We start from the raw sequence: 16,060 nt of genomic DNA, 5'->3' as shown, positions 1-16,060 counted from the left end.
GGATAGAACAACCTTTTCTAAGATTTTTGAAATGGGAGATTAGAAACTGGGCGGTAGTTCTTTAAATCGTTATGGTCTAGTGTTGGTTTCTTAAGCAGAGGCTTTACAATGGCAGTTTTGAAAAATGATGGGAATTCCCCAGATGAGAGAGAGTTAAGGTAGTTAGTGAAGGTAATACTGGATCTAAGCACTCAAGCAGCAGTGCTGTTGGAATTGGATCAAGTTCACATGACTTTGGTGAACTCTTCATCACGATTGTACGTGCGAAATCCATAGAGACAAGTTCAAATGCTGCTAATGGTTGCCGCTCAAATTATGTATCCCAGCTGTATGGGATATTTACCTGGCACAATATGCATTGTGTAGTCTTTATTAGGGACAGTTTGAAAATGACATGTTGAGGATAACCTGTCACAATATGTTGAGGATATTTACCTGTCACAATATGCAATGTGTAGTCTTTATTAGGGACAATTCGAAAATGACATGTTGAGGATAACCTGTCACAATATGCACTGTGTAGGCATTATTAAGGACAGTTTGAAAATGACATCATGTTGAGGACAACTGTCACAATATGCAGTGTATAGCCTTTATTAGGGACAGTTTGAAAATGAGTATATTTGTTCTATTTTAAACTGCTCTGGTTAGAAAGGGGCTTCTCAGCAGGCTAGGATGTACTTGGTTGGAAGTTTGACAATTTTGACATGTACATTGCATGCCATTAAACCCAGGCTAGTGAATTGTGGAATATGGGTCACAGTGACAACTGTTATAATGAGGGTGTAATTCTTCAGATACAATACCGTTACCAAATTTCATGATTTATAGGGTAGGTACAACAGTATATTTTTTAAAAAGGTGAAGGTCAACAAAATGACATGTATGTCACAATGACCTTTTGTTGAAAGGGTGGGGCACCGATATAGATGCATTCAATCATTTTTGATTCTTGCATGAATAAGGTTTGAAAAATGAGCTAAAAACCAAACATTAAACAAATATGATGAAACATAAAACGCTGGGTCACAGTGACCTAATTAGTTATGACATTGTAGTTACATCAGCTCTTGAAGATGCATCATCATACCAAATTTGACAGTCCCAGGACTATTTATATTTATGCAGTTAAATGCAAGATCAGTACCTAAGAAGTACAATGAATGTACATGTACAAAGTTCCACCCCAGCCCCCTCCCAAGCGGATCAATGCTATGACACACAATCCAAAGTGTTACCAAGGACCTACATGTAGGAATAAGGAATGTTTGAAATGCAGTGAGGCTGTATGTACTTATGTTTTTATAAATGTAGACATCAATGCCATTACTCTTCTAACAGTTCTCAATGTAATATTAACAGTTTTGTATATTTGTCTTTTTCAGTCTTCTTGATCAGTGTTTGAAATCCTCCCTTGGTGCTTGCCTTATCTCAGTGCTTTCAGTACTCAGTTATTGCTTGAACCAGCGTTTGCTAGTGATTGGAAGTGTTGTGTCAACGATGGTCATACCCCTGGGGAATTACTATCGCTGTCGCAGTGGTGTGTGTAGTCAGGTTGTGACTAGGTCGATGGCACGGAAGATAGCAGCTGAGGTATGTAGCTTGAAATCATGTTGACTACATTATTGACTATATAATTATTACAAATGTTCATTTATTTGAGAAGTAGCTTGATAAGTACATACTCGAGTCCCATTACCAAAACATTGGGCTTAAAATACTGTATATAACATTTTGTCATCTCCATGTAAATATAGAGGAAACAATTTGTCATTGTTTCAAAGATCAGAAATTAAAATGCACTACTCTTAGGATGCAAAAGCATAACCTATAGTTTTGTCTTGTAAAGCGTATTCTGCAAAATTAGATTGCCAAAAGCTCGTTCGTTTTATCTTTTGACTGTTTGTAATCAAAGTTCGAGCAAGTCCCACTCAGATTTATTAATCACTTCAAATCGCCAAGGCAGAGGGAGGATTCCATGTCTTTCATAACCCAAACTAGACCAGAAATGTGTGCATATGTCTGGGATATGTATGATTATTGGTAATATGTAATTTCCAGCAAATGATTCGAAACAAACTTTAGTATAGAAATTGAATTTTACTCCTTCATGCTGCTTCAGAAAATTGAGTCAAATAGTTCTGCCTTAAAATTATTTTTGGCCATACCTCAGAGCGATGTTGGCTTATGGATTGATGGCAAAACTAGCTAAATAAAGCTCATGAGAACATGCATGAAATTAACATGGACTTACTCTTGTGCATTTTGAAATGTAATTTAGGTGAGATTTTGAAAAAATAAAAGTTGCTGATTTGAGAAAACTTTCTTATACCAACTTGTAAAGTTCTGAAATGTTCACAGGAGCATTTTGTGACTGATGTTTGGATGTTTTCAACTGCTAACTAATAACGTACAAAAAGTATGGTCACATAAGCTGCAACCAAGAGGAAATGTTGCAGGAGGTTCATGCCGATTATGCCTAACATCAATGTCTTTTGCAAGCATTTTAGACTTGGTATGTTCTGGCTAAATACATCCAAAAGTTTAGTTAGGAAAATTTTAATGCAAGGTCACATTTGAGATTTTCATGCTAAAACTTTCTACATGTTATAGTAAGTCTTTCTTTTATGCTTTTTTATGGGCTTTTTTCCAACTTTTCAAAGTTGATTTTTGAGGTGTATGAGTAAAGGCTTATTTAATTACTATTCTCAATTGTCAGCTTATGTATTGCATATAAGTGGGTAGATAATTAATTCTGTGCCAGATTGTAAGGACATCTTTAATAAAAACGACTGAAGGTTTGTGCTCATGTTTGCCATTCAGATAATTGTTAATTTATTATAGAGACACACAAGTCAGTGTCAATCTTTCATGAGCAGCATTGCACACTTCAGTGAACAAAAACAGCATAGGTCACTGTGACCTACGACTGTTTTCGTGTTTATCTGTTTCTTTGACACTTTTGCCTGTAGAATTATGCAAGCCTTTCAAAATGTTTTGGTCAGAAATTCTGAGATTTTATTTATTTATTAAGTCAATTAGGAGCACAGTCTGAACTTTTTGGAGTTTAAAAATTGGACTGCAGTCAGCAAATTTTGTTTTGAACTTCTTTAAAATGTTAAACAGCATTAACAGTTAAACTTTTAAAACAAGGGTATCCAGAGAAAAAGTTTGGCAAACACATGAACACAGCCATTTTTTGGTATTCATTGTCATAAAGTCATCACCTTTTGAATATTAAAATTAAAGCACATTTGGATAGTCAGATACATTTATTTTGACCTTTTTTAATTATCTCAAAACCCCATTTATGTCAAGTGTTTTGTGTCCAGTCCCTAAAAAATCCATCTGTTATGCTAATTTTTCCCCACTTATCTTGACCCCAGTTAAGTTGATAAAGACCTTTAATGTATGGCATAAGTTTCAGTTTGAAGTAAAAAATGGACCTGCTTATTTCAATGAAGTGCAACTTTTAATGTCAGTTAAATTTTGTTACTGGTCAGAAGTCAACACTAAAAAAAGAAACTAATTTTTAAAAGTTCAGTCCTACATTTTGTGAAATTGACATTCTTATTAGTGGGTAGAGACAATACAGCAGAACAATGCACATCAACCTTTGCTGACTGCTGAGATCAACACTCAAGTGACATCCTATCAAAGGCGATGTACCCAGCAGAAAACTATGCACTGCCGCTTCTCTTCTAGCATGGAGACACATTATGTTTAATGGCAGTAGTCATATGTTGTGAACAAATGTAAAATTTACCCCTCACAAGCAATCACATTTTTATATTGTGTCCAGAACCAATATTTAATTCACACAGTTAGGTAGGCAGTCGATTTGTCTTTATCAATGTCAGTTTCCCAATGTCAAGTTTTCATTACTGAAAGAGATGTTGGCTAAACTACAATTACCAATAAGGTTAATTAATGTCAGATTATTATCTATTAATGTCCATGCTTACAGGCAATGTGTCAGCAATGTTGTAATGGTTTTGGGCTTCACACAATGCCTGAGTTCTTTTCTTTGAGTAAGTCTGGATATAATTCTCAAGATTATAACATGGTCAGCATAGGCTAAATATAGATTTTGTGGCTGCATTTTAGGTCTGCTTACTGTGTGTTTTCCAGTACTTCTCTAAGCTCGGTAAGTTGACCACTAGAATGAAGTTTCTCACTGTTATGGACTTGACATTTATCCCCAAGTCTCATATTTCCTAAGCCAGTGGTTTTTACAGCATTGGGTGAAAACATGTTTTGGCATTCTGATGTGAATTGAAGATATATATATATATATATATATATATATATATATATATATATATATATATATATATATATATATATATATATATATATATATATATATATATATATATATATATATATATATATATATATATATATGAACTTTCCTTAAATAATACTATGAAAGCATCTTGAACCACAATGATTAAAGATTGCAGAAACTCCTTTACTGGTTTCTGTAATGTGGTAATAGAATGCATACAACTTGCATTTTTGTATAACATATTTTATAGATATCTTTCCACTGAGTCAGAACATCTCCCAATGTGTGTTTAGGAAGTAAATAACTTGTACCAATATTAATATACAGTGTAGAAAAATGATGTGCTACAAGCTTTCTTTCCCCTCTACATTTTCAATGTATTCAAAAGCTGACATGTCATCTTCCTAGTTAAGTGAGATCAGGGCCACTTGGGCTCTTTTATTCTGTGTTGCCTTATGTTCTATTATGTTTTCCTTATTGCTTTAAATTTTGGTGCATTTGAAATAAACGGTGTTGTATCACTCATTAGCAGGTCCAATACTCAAGATTAGGGTCATAAGTCAGTATTTTGTTCTTCAGTGACATTTGTCCTAAAGTTTTCCAGTTGAATAGCTGTTTAAGATAAAGATTGGTACACTTAGATACTATTACTACAGTGGAAGTTACATGGTACATTTGAAGGAGTATCTTCAGTGTCAAGGTTATATGTCAATATTTTCAGTGTCAAGGTTCACATGTCAATATTTTAAGGTCTCTTTGGTTTCTGCTTTGTACGATTAATGCTGTTTGAGATCAAGGAATGAATCATGATACATTTAATTTTCTCAGTTTGGTTCAATTTAGGTGACCAGCCAGTGCTGCGTAATTCTCACTGCTGAAGTGATTGTTTTTTAATCTACCTTATAATCTTAATGATAATAGCTCTACAAAAAGAATTGTCACTAACGTTGGAAGTGTTCAAAATAATTGTCATTGTAATCATGTAAAACGCATTTTATAATCAGATAATATGCAGTTACTTTCATGATTAAACAAAATTAATAAATCATTTTGTTAAACATCAGGACTGCAATTTGCAAGTTCCTGAATTGTGTAAAAATGTACTTATTCCAAGCATAACTGATATAAAAAAGATAGAATGAGGAAAAACATAAGGAGTTATTCTAGTGTGTTTGTATACATGCATATATATATATATATATATATATATATATATATATATATATATATATATATATATATATATATATATATATATATATATATATATATATATATATATATATCATCTAATTTACAAGCTATTGTCTAGATTTAGAATGGTCTGGAATCTATTTGGCTTGAATTCTCATTTCCCCATGTTAGGTCAGGTCTAACCTGCTTTGTACACCATTGTTGATGGATTGATCAATTTGAGAATCATATTATAATGGCTTTGTCTGATTGGTTATTATGGTTTAATGTCATTATTTAGTAAATGATACTTGATAGCCAGTATATTATGTGAAGGAACGACCAACCCACAGGAAGCTAATGGAAAGCATTCTCACATACCCCTGGTGGCTTTGCCTGAGACTCATACCCACATGGACTCATCCCACATGGACTTACTCATACCCACAAGGACTTATACCCACACGGACATATACGTGATGTTATTGATCTAAAAAGACATCCGCCTGAGACCACTCTTCCACACAGGGCCATGGCTTCATCTGGTGACTCAAAAATAGATTTCTGGAAAATAATACAAACTTTTGTCGATCTTGTATAAATAGCAAATAGTTCAATATGACACAGAAAAACAATCTTAGATATTTTGCGAAAATACCTAATTGTAATTCATCCATGAATGATTATGTATATGCCACTCATCTCAAAGACAAAAAACATGTAGTGCTATTACTTTCCACAGGTGACCACTCACAGGATTGGTTCAGAGTTAGAAACAAAATATAAATGTTTTAAAAAATGAGATTATTTTTCTGCATGATTTTTCAGACCCAGATGAAGGTCTTAAGGTTTCAAAATTCCTAAATATACATGTTGAGCATACACCACAACAGTTAGTCAAATTAAAACATTGAGGAAATAGAAACACTACTGTGAACTTTTAATGCTTAATTGCTATTGGGAGCCATTGTAGCTAAGTTAGCAGATCAGCAGTCCCTGAAGATCATTGGCTTTATGCCTGCCTAGGCCAGCTTGGGTCACCTGCCTCAATGCACGTGTCTCATGAAAAGGCACATTTCCTTAGCATGATATTAGTCAGCAGTGTGTTGAAATTGCTAGCAACAGCAACTTAATTTTTCCAATCAACAAAAAACTCTAATCGCAACTGTCATCAGAAGTATGCTGGATCACTCATTTTGAACATTATCATTGATGTATTTGCTTATACTTGTATATGTGTATTGTTTCAGTAATGAACTCTGCCTTAGAAATAAATTTTTTTTTACCTTATGTTAGTTATAGAAACAATCTTTAAAATATCTTCCCTCGTTCCTCTGATTAATGTTAGAAGTCCTTGTAAAATCATACTTGTTTTGAACGTTTAATGTTGCCCTTTTTGCTAGGTTTTAATGATATACAATGAGTACACACGACTGGTTAAAACTTATTCCAAGGAAATTGGAATGATCCCAAGTTTTTTCAAAAAAAACACATGGAGGTAACTGACCTGGGCTGGTATCGAATTCAAGACCTCTGGAATTCAAATCCGTTGCTATACCAGCTGTGCTACCACAGCTCAACAAAATGTTTGAAAAAGGTCAAAAACAGTGACGTGAATTTGAACTGAACAAGAATAACCTTGATAAAGAACACTGAATGTTGTATAAATCTCTGTGAAATCAAACTGAGCTTCTTTACTTGTTTTGGGACCTTCTAACAGTCGTCTACCTGCTTAAACAGGTATGCTTTGAGAGATTATTTTTAGTTGTGAAAAGTAATTCCCATCTGTTGAAAGAGAAAATTTAGATAAGCATTGGTCATTTAGTCAGAGACAAATAACACTTAGGTGGTAAGGATGCACATTTTTGTGGAGATAGGACGAAGTGTTATTGATTCAAATGATTTTACCTGGGTATATTTTTCATAAAAGAAGTCTTCAATAAATCTTTTTCCACAAAGGAAACATTAGCTAGCATTGTGTTAAGGTATTTATTTGAGAGAAACATGAACATTTTCACTACTCTTCCAGTTTTATGAACAATTGGATGTTTGTATACATTATTTATAATCTAATTCAGTTGACAAAGTTGCTGGTCTACACTCACATTTATATTTTAAAAAGAAATATACAAGCAGAATGGGACCCCAAGTGGCCAAGTAGTCTAAAGTGCTCTCCATTACGGATCACTGCCATCTCACCTCTGTCTGTGCCGGTTCGAGTATCTGATTCAGCCAATGTGGGTACGTGAGAAAGCTTGCCAGTAGCTTCTCATGGGTCGGTGGTTTTTCCCGGGGTTTTCATGGGTTCTTCCTCCACCATTAATACTGGCTGCCATGTATAGCCTATCGTGTGCTGAAAATGGCGTTAAACCCCAGAACAACAACAACAACAAACAGATGCACATATAAGAGTGAGACAGTAAATATATGAACAAATGAATGAATGAGCAAAATAAAAAAAGTTGCAAATTGTGGAATTACACAATATATGAATGCTCAAATGAAATGAAGATCAACAAGAGAATAAATCTATTACAAAAGTATAGGTAATCAAAAAGTAACCTGCCTTCATTCACAAAGTAATGCTTCATGTCACATTGAAACCTGTTATACAACAAACCTTAGTATAGTGGACACATGTTGAACCTTTTTGGTATCTCCTTGATAATCATTCTGTAAATATCCTTTCATATAGCTGACATCTGTCCTACACAAAGTTGCAGATGCTATGACTTTGCATGCCCAGATTTGCGTATCTAATATCAGATGAACAAATTTGAAAACCAGATTGTCATTTCCACTTGGTCATTTATTTCACAAGTTCACCCAACGTTGATTTCATAACTGAAATGACCTTGCTTCAGTCAGGTCAGAAAGAGTAGATACAATGATGAGTATCCTAATAGTAAATTGGCAGCTTGGAATATCATATAAATTATGCAGCCTATGCATGACTTAGATCTGGCTCAAAGTTTTAGTATATATTTAAGTGTGTTCTCAACTAGAATCATTACATCTCAAGGTAGGACATAATGTTAATTTTGGCTAAGAAATTTATTTTAAGGTTGGTATCTTGTTCTCTTCATGTTGGAGTGGATTAGAGTTAAAAGGCCCATGGTGCTTTTTTTTTTGTACATTCATTGCTTTGTAAAGGAAAATGTTACAATCAGACATGATAAAAGAAATCATTTGCTATACTAGATTGTAAGTTACTTGAGTTTTGAGTGAGATAATGATATTAGGCTGGAGTGAGAAACAAAATTTCACTGCTTGTCAATAGACATTGATAACGTTATACAGCTACCATAACATTCAAAGTTATACTTAGACACATATGTAGCTATCTGGTAAATGTTATCTATTTTACTTTTAAGATTTTTACCACAATGAGTGTTGGCATTGCTGCTGAGTATTCGAATTAACACTTTGGTTGTGTGACCCTTGATCTTTAGATTGCTGAAGATAACTGATTAAATGACTAGTTTTGTAGTGTACTTGTTCAAATTATCTACTGAGGACATAAATGTCTAATTTATTATTGCATTAAAATGTTACTTACTGGATTCTGACCTTTTCGTTGAAAGAGTTTCTTCTTTGTTGAATGTACTATATTGCAGCAAATTTAGAAAAAAATAGTTATCCCTATGAACCTTTGCTTTTTTGCATCTTGTCAGTAATCATCACTGGGCAAACTGTAAATTGTATAAAAGGACAATATTATATAAAGCACCTGTTTTTCATGTCTTTTATATACAGTTTTTAGTTCATCTTGAAACCATGAAAGTAAAAGTTATTGTATGGTCATAGACCAGAAGAGTTTATGGAATGGACTGTTGTCTGTTATTTGCTAGTCATCCATACATTAACACAAACTGAGATGCATCTTGTCAGTAATCATCACTGGGCAAACTGTAAATTGTATAAAAGGACAATATTATATAAAGCACCTGTTTTTCATGTCTTTTATATACAGTTTTTAGTTCATCTTGAAACCATGAAAGTAAAAGTTATTGTATGGTCATAGACCAGAAGAGTTTATGGAATGGACTGTTGTCTGTTATTTGCTAGTCATCCATACATTAACACAAACTGAGATGGTTTTTTGCCATAAAACAATATACACATTTATCCAACGTCATTTTCCTAAATGAAAGCAGTACTGCTTTGCCATTCAGTATGGCTACATCTCAGAATGACTAATCATAGCATGGTTTTCCACTTAAAAGACTTTATATGAGGTCTCCCGTAGGCTCCAAATGAAAGATTTGCTGATCTAACATTTAGTATGGCCTCCCCATACAAAGTTTTCCACATGGATTGCATATTGAATCTATGCATAATTTTACAGAAATATCCATATGGTCATTTTGATTCTATAGCTGAACAACTCTTGTGGATTTCAGTGTATCCATATGGAAATTTTATGGATTTCTTATGTACTCCATATGGAAAATCCCATGAAATACGCAAATTAGTCCATGAGATCTGTAGGTTATCCATATGGAATAAAATTAAAATTCCATATGGGCTTTTTCAAAAGTCCATATGGAATTTGGCAATAGTCCATATGAAATTTGTAAATAGTTATACAGAACTTGGTATCAGTCCATCCCACACAAAAGTTTACAGGCATACTTAAAGCGGATTTCAGATGGGTTTTTTAAGCACTTTCTGCCTAAACCATAACAAATATGCTTCAGATTTCTATTAAACTGCCTAATGATTCTTAGATATCATTTTGATCACAGCAGTCATCTTGAAAATTGTCACTACTCCCCCTGAATCTTTAACAGAAGACTTGTGATGTTTAGTGATCTTTAATTAGAACTGTGCTGATGTCACCTCAAATATGTATGCAATGGTGACAATCTTAAAGATCTGGTTATCACTATATCCTCATGGCTTCTTCAAATCAGAATGGTCTTTTCACCAAAACACGTGTGATGTGAAGTGACCCCTACATCAAAATAGTTAGAATCGAATATACAGTATAACAATTTCAGCCATTATCAAAATCAACTTACTGTTACTCCTGATAAACAGAAAGTTATATCATATCAAGATTACTATCTGTTTTCAAATAAAATTATGCCAATAAGACCTCAGATCTGGTCACAATCTTGTTACTCTACTTCTTGCTGATGGATGTCATATCAACATGATTTTTGTAACAAGCTTTTTATGTCTGCCAGTTGGGCCTAAATAAAAATGGCACTGAACTGACATTCAGTATGGCTGCCAGGATAGTAATCTTGAAAATGTTATCACTATGTCTTCTAAATGAAAAGTCATATTAACAGGGTCTTTTTACAGAAGGCTTTTTATATTACTGGCTGGGCCTAAATGAAAATGATATGACATATGCTCTATTGACAGTATTGTGATCATTCTCACCCAGAATGGATAGTCATCATACGAACATGGAAATTTCATCTAGCTGGTCTGAAATAATGATGGTGCCGATCCAACATTCAGTATGGCCACAAAAATGGACAGTTCGAAAATCTTTTATTGCTTAAGAATATTAGAAATGTTGCACTAAGCCGACTTAGATTCTTTTCAGACAAAAGAGTGTCTGCCATTTTGAAGGACTATTGTTGGATGGAAATGAAAAGAATGTTGCTTTTGAATAAAGGTTTAGTGTTGTTATTAGACCTGGCAATGAATCAGTTTTCTTGTTAGCATGTAATACCCATGGGTGTACGAACTAACATTTACACATACTTAAGAAGTCACTAATCTCAAGTAACTAGAGGAGTCAACAAAACAGTCATTATATTTAATATACAGCATGTAGGGTTTTATTATATAGCTGCCACTGTGTTTATCTTTGTTTCTTCTTTGTACAAATTGCAATTTAAAATCATGAAAAAAACCCTAAAGAGTGTGGATATAAGTAAAAGTAGTTTATTGATAATACACTGGCAAGGATAAGTTACTTACTGTATGATAATAGGACAATTTGTTACCTACTATCTCTCCTGTGTGTGTAATTGACAATAATGTTGCTTAGAATGACTCTGTCTGTTGTTTGTTAATGAACCTGTTAGATTAGTATTTACAAAAAGTGTATCAAAAATGAAAACTAATAAAAAAGTTAATAAACTCCTTGAATAGGTTTAAGAGGATATTTACAGTCACATATTCCTGTGAACATCACTTCTTATAAAGTTTGACAAAACTGTCTCAAACATTTGAGGTTCACTTCAGATATAGAATTTCATCATACAGAATTAATAAGTACTGATGAAACATACTGAATATAGATAAATCCACCTGTTAAATGTTCATGCTAGAATAAGATCCTGATACAGTTGCACATAAGGAAACACTGCAAGTCTGTTTGTTTTTGTTTCTTGCTACAATACTACCAGTGTGTGCACAGTTGGGTAGCTCTACCTCTCCTTATGCTCACAAACTTTACAACTCTTTTTTTCAGAAGCAGACTCAAGAACTTACAGGGGGTGAGGAGACCTTGGTCGAAGTCACCCCATTGTTTGACCTCCCTGACCCACTGTCAGTGCCCTCTCCATCGTTGGGGGTGGGTGCCGATGTGGAGGGAGCTTTCATTGGTGAAGGAAAGGTGTGTCTGGAGCCTTTTCAAGGATCTTTCTTCCAGGTTGTTGACCTTCGGAGAGTATGTCTGTCTGCATGGAGATTGGTTCCGGTGCGTGTTCTTGTGTGCATGCAAGTGTTTGTGTGTTGTATGTGTCTCGTGTGTGTTGTGGTGTCACGCCCTGTAAAGTCCCGTGCCATGCTTGTCCCCTGTCTTGTTCTGATGTGCCGTCTTGTATTGTCGTGTGTACAGGGTGTGATGCCTGCGAGTACTGTGTGTGGTGTATGCGGGCGTGTGGTGTATGCTTGCGTGTGCTGTGTGTGGTGTAGGCCTGCGCGTGCTGTGTGTGGTGTTTGCAGTGTGTTGATGGCCTGTGTATGCAGTGTGTTGATTGGATGTGCATGTTTTTTTTGGTGTTTTTGACTGTCGTTTTGCCACGTGTTGCTCTTGCCTTGCGTTTTTTACCGTAGCCTTGCATAGTCTCACATTGCGTCATGAGGCCATCTTGTCTTCTTCTTCGAGTTCTCATTTTGCTGAGAATCACCGTGCGTGCCCCTTGCCTAATGCCCTGCGTTGCGTTGTTTAGCCTAGCCTCGAGTAGTCGAATGTTGCGTCATTTGGCTACCTTGCCTTTTATCGTGTACTTATTTTGCCTTGCCAAACGCTTTGCGTTGCGTTCTTTAGCCTTGCGTAGTCAAATGTTGCGTCATTAGGCTACCTTGCTTTCAACGTGCTAATTTCCCATGCCTCACCTTGCATAGTCCTTGCTCAATGCCCTGCCTTGCGTTATTAGCCTACCCTTGCATAGCCTCACGTTGCGTTTTGGCCACCTTGACTTTAATCGTGTTCTCGTTTTTACCGTGAATCACCGTGCGTGCCCCTTACCTAATGCCCTGCGTTGCGTTGTTTAGCCTAGCCTTGCGTAGTCAAATGTTGCGTCATTTGGCTACCTTGCCTTTTATCGTGTTCTTATTTTGCCATGCACTCCTTATCACACTCCTTGCCCAATGTCGTGCCTTGCGATATTAGCTTAGCCTTGCATAGCCTCTCGTTGCGAAGTAACGTAAGCTTGTCTTTAATCGCGTTCTCATTTTGCCGTGAATCACATATCGTAGCTTTTGCTTAATCCCTGCGTTGCCTTCTTTAGCCTAGCCTTGCGTAGTTAAATGTTTCGTCATTTGGCTACCTTGCCTTTTATCGTGTTCGTATTTTACCATGCCTCACCTTCCATACTTCTTGCCCAATGCCTTGTCTTGCGTTATTAACCTAGCCTTGCATAGCCTCACGTTGCGTTGTGAGGCCACCTTGACTTTAATCGCGTTTTCATTTAGCCGTGAATCACATTGCGTAGCCCTTGCCTAATGCCCTGCGTTGCTTTCTTTAGCCCAGCCTTGTCTTGTCAAATGTTGCGTCATTTGGCTACCTAGCTTGTTATCGTTTTGTATTTTTCCACGCCTCACTTTGCATACTCCTTGCCCAATGCCTTGCCTCGCGTTATTAGCCTAGCCTTGCATAGCCTCACGTTGCGTCGTGAGACCACCTTGACTTTTATCGTGGTCTCAGTTTTGGCGTGAATCACATTGTGTAGCCCTAGTCTGATGCCTTGCGTAGCGTTTTTTAGCCTAGCCTTGCATAGCCAAATGTTGCGTCATTTGGCTATCTTGCCTTTTATCGTATTATTATTTTGCCATGCCTACCTTCCATACTCCTTGCCCAATGTCTTGCCTTGCGTTATTAGCTTAGCCTTGCATAGCCTCTCGTTGCGACGTGATGCAAGCTTGTCTTAAATCGCGTTCTTATTTTGCCGTGAATCACATTGCGTAGCCTCTGCTTAATGCCCTGCGTTGCCTTGTTTAGCCTAGCTTTGCGTAATAAAATGTTGGTCATTTGGCTACATTGCCTTTTATTGTATTCTTATTTTGCAATGCCTCACCTTGCATACTCCATCCCCAGTGCCTTGTCTTGCCTTATTAGCATAGCCTTGCATAACCTCACGTTGCGTTGTGATGCCACCTTGACTTTAATCCCGTTTTCATTTAGCAGCGAATCACATTGCGTATCCCTTGCCTAATGCCATGCGTTGCGTTATTTAGCACAGCCTTGCATAGCCAAATGTTGCTTCATTTGGCTACCTTACCTTTTATCGTGATCTTATTTTGCCATATAGTCATTGCCAAATGCCTTGCCTTGCTTTATTAGCTTACCCTTGTATGACCTTACGTTGCGTCGTGACGCCAGCTTGACGTTAATCGCGTTCTTATTTTGCTGAGAGTCACCTTGCGTACCTCTTGCCTAATGCCCTGCGTTTCGTTGTTTAGCCTAGCCTTGAGTAGTCGAATGTTGCGTCATTTGGCTACCTTGCCTTTTATCGTGTTCTTATTTTGCCATGCCTCACCTGTCATAATCCTTGCCCAATGTCGTGCCTTGCGTTATTAGCTTAGCCTTGCATAGCCTCTCGCTGCGAAGTGACGTAAGCTTGTCGTTTATCGCGTTATCATTTTGCCGTGAATCACATTGCGTAGCCATTGCATAATGCCCTGCGTAGCCTTGTTTAGCCTAGCCTTGCGTAGTTAAATGTTGCGTCATTTGGCTACCTTGCCTTTTATCGTTTTCTTTTTTTCACGCCTGATCTTGCATGCTCCTTGCCCAATGCCTTGCCTCGCGTTATTAGCCTAGCGTTACATAGCCTCAGCTTGCGTCGTGAGGCCACCTTGATTTTAATCGTTGTCTCATTTTTGCCGTGATTCACCTTGTGTAGCCTTGTCTAATGCTTTGCGTAGCGTTGTTTAGCCTAGACTTGCATAGCCAAATGTTGCGTCATTTGGCTATATTGTCTTTTATCGTGTTATTTTGCCATGCCTCACCTTGCATACTCCTTGCCCAATGTCTTGCCTTGCGTTATTAGCTTAGCCTAGCATAGCCTCTCGTTGCGACGTGATGCAAGCTTGTCTTAAATCGCGTTCTTATTTTGCCGTGAATCACATTGCGTAGCCTTTGCTTAATGCCCTGCGTTGCCTTGTTTAGCCTAGCCTTGCTTAGTCAAATGTTTCGTCATTTGTCTACATTGCCTTTTATCGTGTTCTTATTTTGCCATGCCTCACCTTGCATACTCCTTGCCCAATGCCTTGTCTTGCGTTATTAGCCTAGCCTTGCATAGCCTCACGTTGCGTTGTGAAGCCACCTTGTCTTTAATCGCGTTTTCATTTAGCCGTGAATCAGATTGTGTAGCTCTTGCCTCATGCCCTGCGTTGCGTTCTTTAGCCCAGCCTTGTATAGCCAAATGTTGCGTCATTTGGCTATATTACCTTTTATCGTGATCTTATTTTGCCATATAGTCGTTGCCAAATGCATTGCCTTGCGTTATTGGTTAGCCTTATATAACCTCACATTGAGTCGTGACGCCAGCTTGTCGTTAATCGCGTTCTCATTTTGCTGTGAGTCACCTTGCGTACCCCTTGCCTAATGCCCTGCGTTGCGTTGTTTAGCCTAGCCTTGAGTAGTCATATGTTGCACTATTTGGCTACCTTGCCTTTTATCGTGTTCTTATTTTGCCATGCCTCACCTTCAATACTCCTAGCTCAATGTCTTGCCTTGCGTTATTTAGCCCAGCCTTGCATAGCCAAATGTTGCATCATTTGGCTACCTTACCTTTTATCGTGATCTTTTTTTGCCATTTAGTCATTGCCAAATGCCTTGCCTTGCGTTCTTAGCTTAGCCTTGTACAACCTCACGTTGCGTCGCGACACCAGCTTGTCGTTAATCGCTTTCTCATTTTGCCGTGAATCACATTGCGTAGCCGTTGCTTAATGCCCTGCGTTGCCTTATTCAGCCTTGACTTGCGTAGTCAAATGTTGCGTCATTTGGCTACCTTGCCTTGTATCGTGTTCTTATTTTGCCATGCCTACCTTCCATACTCCTTGCCCAATGTCTTGCCTTGCGTTATTATCTTAGCCTTGCTTAGCCTATCGATGTGACGTGACGTAAGGTTGTCTTTAATCGCGTTCTCATTTTGCCGTGAATCACATTGCGTAGCAATTGCC

The sequence above is a fragment of the Sinohyriopsis cumingii genome, unplaced genomic scaffold, assembly GCF_028554795.1.
Source record: "Sinohyriopsis cumingii isolate HCF-2022 unplaced genomic scaffold, ASM2855479v2 utg002282l, whole genome shotgun sequence".
Lineage (NCBI taxonomy): Eukaryota > Metazoa > Mollusca > Bivalvia > Unionida > Unionidae > Sinohyriopsis > Sinohyriopsis cumingii.
The sequence above is the reverse complement of the archived record's forward strand: the minus strand, read 5'-3'. Positions refer to the sequence as shown.